Here is a 5,137-nt window from a genome sequence, read left to right on the forward strand (position 1 = left end):
ACACCCACCCACCCACCACACAGCTCCTCTTTTTGGCCCTGAGTCTCATCCCTGCTGCTTTAAACCCAATTCTGCTGTTATCTCCCCCAAGACCCCTGAGCTGCATCACCCCCCATCCCACCCAGGGGGCTGTGCTGGGTCCAGGTGATGTTCACCTGGGCCACGCTGGGATGCTGTTCCATGTTTTCCCACTGGATACAACCTTGGGTTCAACAGTCAGAGCTGGGGGGGCTTACAAATGGGTGCAGCAGGACCAGTGGGTGCCCACCCAACCCCACGCCCGTGGGGTCCACACCCAGGCTGGGGTTGAAAAAAGACCATTTCCCCCCCCCACCTCTTCCTTTCCCTTTCTCTGGGCACAGGGATGGAGATGCAGGGTAGGAGGGACAGGCAGAGGCCAGGAACCTGCCTGCAGGCAGGGAATCCCCTCAGCCCCCCCTGGTTCAGCACCCAAGCCCCTCAACCCTCTCTCCCCACTGCCCAACAGTTCCCTGGAGCTGGAGCATTTCATTGCTCATGGTCGGGGCTGGTTGTTCCCAGAGTTCAAACCCATTATTTTTATTAATAGAATCCCAAAGGTTATATAAGCTCTTTAAAAAAAAAAACACATCATAAAATTAAGAAACCCCCCCCCCTGCCTCACAACCTATTTTAAAAGCCCTTCTAACCCCCAGTGCTGCCCTCCAAGGCTGCACCTCCCAGTAACCCATATCAATGGATTAACTGGGTGTCAGAGCAGGGTGCTGGACATGGCTCAGCCTGGGGGGTCCTGTGGGTGCTGCCAGGGCAAGGGGACAGCTCTGTCACCCTTACTGGGGACAGGCAGTGGCCTTGGGGCTCCCACCCACCCCCCTGCCTTCCTCAGGGGGTGAGATGGGGGCTCCTCTGCTGCCAGGCTCAGAGTCAGCTCCAATTCCCCCCAGCATGAAAACAAGTGCAACTCTTGAACCCCCCCAGGAAGGCACTTTGCTGGCTCCACCTTCCCACCCCAACCCTCTCCCACCCCCTTCCCAACCCTCTCCCCACCCCTTCCCCGACCTGCTCCCAACATCTGACACTAAATCCCAGTGCAGGCAACAAGAGCGGGGGTGGATGGGGATGGGGGAGGAAGGAGGATTTGGGAAAGGGCCTTCCCACAGGAGGGTCCCTGCAGCCCTTGGGTGCCCCAGGGATGTCCCTGCCAGGGCCGTGGGGTTTGCAGCATGTCACAGGCTCCCAGAAAGCAGATTTGGCCACAAATGGCTGTGCCAGTGCCCGGCAGTGTCACCCAGTGCCCGGCAGTCCCATCCAGTGCCACCTAGTGCCCGGCAGTGTCAGCCAGTGCCCGGCAGTGTCACCCAGTGCCCGGCAGTCCCATCCAGTGCCACCTAGTGCCCGGCAGTGTCAGCCAGTGCCCGGCAGTGTCACCCAGTGCCCGGCAGTCCCATCCAGTGCCACCTAGTGCCCGGCAGTGTCAGCCAGTGCCCGGCAGTGTCACCCAGTGCCCGGCAGTCCCATCCAGTGCCACCTAGTGCCCGGCAGTGTCAGCCAGTGCCCGGCAGTGTCACCCAGTGCCCGGCAGTCCCATCCAGTGCCACCTAGTGCCCGGCAGTGTCAGCCAGTGCCCGGCAGTGTCACCCAGTGCCCGGCAGTCCCATCCAGTGCCACCTAGTGCCCGGCAGTGTCAGCCAGTGCCCGGCAGTGTCACCCAGTGCCCGGCAGTCCCATCCAGTGCCACCTAGTGCCCGGCAGTGTCAGCCAGTGCCCGGCAGTGTCACCCAGTGCCCGGCAGTCCCATCCAGTGCCACCTAGTGCCCGGCAGTGTCAGCCAGTGCCCGGCAGTGTCACCCAGTGCCCGGCAGTCCCATCCAGTGCCACCTAGTGCCCGGCAGTGTCAGCCAGTGCCCGGCAGTGTCACCCAGTGCCCGGCAGTCCCATCCAGTGCCACCTAGTGCCCGGCAGTGTCAGCCAGTGCCCGGCAGTGTCACCCAGTGCCCGGCAGTCCCATCCAGTGCCACCTAGTGCCCGGCAGTGTCAGCCAGTGCCCGGCAGTGTCACCCAGTGCCCGGCAGTCCCATCCAGTGCCACCTAGTGCCCGGCAGTGTCAGCCAGTGCCCGGCAGTGTCACCCAGTGCCCGGCAGTCCCATCCAGTGCCACCTAGTGCCCGGCAGTGTCAGCCAGTGCCCGGCAGTGTCACCCAGTGCCCGGCAGTCCCATCCAGTGCCACCTAGTGCCCGGCAGTGTCAGCCAGTGCCCGGCAGTGTCACCCAGTGCCCGGCAGTCCCATCCAGTGCCACCTAGTGCCCGGCAGTGTCAGCCAGTGCCCGGCAGTGTCACCCAGTGCCTGGCAGTGCCACCCAGTGCCCGGCAGTCCCACCCAGTGCTGCAGGAGGTACCCGCCAGCTCGGGGTTGTGCTGAAGAGCTGCAGAAACACCTGGTGGAGAAGGGCCCAGCGCAGGCAGGTGAGGGCAGCTGCCTTCCCCGTGGATTATCCCAGTGACAAAAGCTTTCTAGGAGCACTTGGCTCACACTTGGAGGAGCTTCCATGTGGGATGGGCTGCCCAGGCCAGCGGGGATTGGAAACCTGGCATCTCCCCAGGGAGAGACATTCCAGCTCTGCTGCCCAGCCCTGGGGCACAGACCCAGGCTGCTCCTGGGATCTCAGCCTGTTCCCAGAATCCCAGCCTGTTCCCGGGACCCCAGCCTTCTCTCGGGATCTCATCCAGCACCCAGGATCCCATCCTGCTCCCAGGATCCCATCCAGCACCTGGGATCCCATCCAGCACCCGGGATCCCAGCCTGCTCCCAGGATCCCATCCAGCATCTGGGATCCCATTCAGCACCCGGGATCCCAGCCTGTTCCTGGGATCCCAGCCTGCACCCGGGATCCCAGCCTGTTCCTGGGATCCCATCCTGCTCCCGGGATCCCATCCTGCACCCGGGATCCCAGCCTGTTCCTGGGATCCCATCCAGCACCCAGGATCCCATCCAGCACCTGGGATCCCATCCTGCTCCCAGGATCCCATCCAGCACCCGGGATCCCAGCCTGTTCCTGGGATCCCATCCTGCTCCCAGGATCCCATCCTGCACCCGGGATCCCAGCCTGTTCCTGGGATCCCATCCTGCTCCCAGGATCCCATCCTGCACCCGAGATCCCAGCCTGTGGGTCCACATCACACCTCACCTGCACAGCATCACCCCGTGGAGCTGCCACAAGGAGCAGCCCAGGCTGGAACACCCAGGAAATCCCTGGCAAACAGGGAGCTTCTCCTTTTCCCTTTTCTCTCCCTAAAATGTTGCGACTTTAAAACCACTTCCCTGATCTGGGGAATGAACCCATTTTTGAAATCCATTGCCAGGCCAGACCGGGTGCTTGAAGGTGACGGGTGAGACCCCAGACCCTGAGGCACAGCAGCCCCCCCTCGTCCTGTCCAAGCCCCCGAGGGAACCCGTGGGGCTGAGCCCCCCAAATCCCCCTCTGCAGGGAAGGGGGGACCCGGGCAGCTGAGACCCTAGGAGGACACAGGAGCTGTAGGAGTCCCCCCTGACTCCCCCCAGCAGGAAGGGCACAGAGGCAGTGACAGCCTGGGCTGAGATGTGAGGCTTAAAAATAACTCCCTTCTCCAGCTTCACCTCCACTGCCCCCCCGGCACGGGGCAGGGGGGATGGCACAGAGCAGCACCCAGGAGCCAGCTCCCCTTCCCCATCTCCCCTCCCAGCCCAGCTGGCAGGGAAGCAGCACTGATCCCAGTGCACCCATCACCCTGGGTGCTGGGGGTGGTCTGAGCCCCCACGTCCTCACCCACACGGCGCCTCCTCCTTCCCTCTTTTCCTCAGCCCACTTCAAATTTCCCCCTTTGGCTACACATTGAAGGTGTCCAGGGGGAAGATAAAAAAAACCACTGGGCACCTTTTTGGGTCTCTCTGAGCAGAAGGAAAACCCCGTCCCCATCCCAGCACCCACCAACAGCTCCCAGTCCAAGGCTGCAGAGCCTCCTCCAGGCTCAGTCCCAAGGGGAAAATCTCCCTGCCATGACCCCAGCACAAGTGTGTTCCCACCACGGTGACAAAATCTGCCTCTCCAGCCTTAGCTTTGGCTGGGGACACCCGTTAATCAATCCTAACTAATTAAGTTCCCTCTGAGCTTTCACATAAGCCCAGGAACACTAATTATGGTGGTGCAGGATTATCCCCCTTTCCCAGCAGGAAACACTGAGGGGCTCACGCCTGCTCTTCGTGGGGTTTGTGACACATTTTCACCTTCCCTGCAGCACAGGAGAGCACGGGTGTGACAATTAACCCTCTGTGGTCCCAAAGAGGTGTCTCAGCAGTCTGATACCCCCCTCACCCCTCCCTCCACAGCAGCAGAGCCCTGGGTTTCCCCCAGTGAGGGGCGAGATGGACGAGATGCTCACGCACGAGCACCCACTGATGGACACACCACCTCCACACCTGGCCAAGCGCTGCAGAAGGACCTTGTCAGCTTCCCATCTCCAGGTCACACACCCCAGACAGCGACCAGGAGCCACGGGGGCCACCAATGTCACTTGGAAGACAAGCCTGGGATCCAGGAGCAGGGAGCCCCACCAGTGCCACCAGCCCCCTTCACCTTGACTGCTCCAAAGTCCTCCCTGCTCCCAAAAAACGGGGCCACCCGACCCCCCTCCACCCCCTCAGGCAAGAGAAGAAAGCGCGTGGGAAACATCCAACTGCTTCCTAATTACAAGAGTTGGCCTCACCCAGATTCGCTCTGCTAATTAGACTCATCTCCAGGGCTGGGAAATGAGCCACAGCCACCCGGAGATCATGCAAGTTGGATGGAGGCTTCTCACTCCTGGCAGACCCCCCTGCAGAGGGGACCACAAGTCCCAGCTGCTCCTGGTGGGCCATTGTTGAAGGAGACAATAGAAACTCCCTTCCATGGGTGTGTTTCTCCTCCAAACTGATGCTGAAATCAGGGCATCTGCATTGCTCAACTTCTTCTTCTTTATATATATATATATATATATATATGAACCAGATGCAAATAATTAATAAATCCGAATTCAAGCTAATGCAGGCATCTACATTTAAAAGGAGAGTGGATGGCAGCTCCTTGCTTGGAGGAGGAGTGAGGAGCTATGGGGGGGGGGGGGGGATGTCCTAAGAACAGAGAC

The sequence above is a fragment of the Chaetura pelagica genome, unplaced genomic scaffold, assembly GCF_000747805.2.
Source record: "Chaetura pelagica isolate M959 unplaced genomic scaffold, ChaPel_1.0 scaffold840, whole genome shotgun sequence".
Classification (NCBI taxonomy): Eukaryota; Metazoa; Chordata; class Aves; order Apodiformes; family Apodidae; genus Chaetura; species Chaetura pelagica.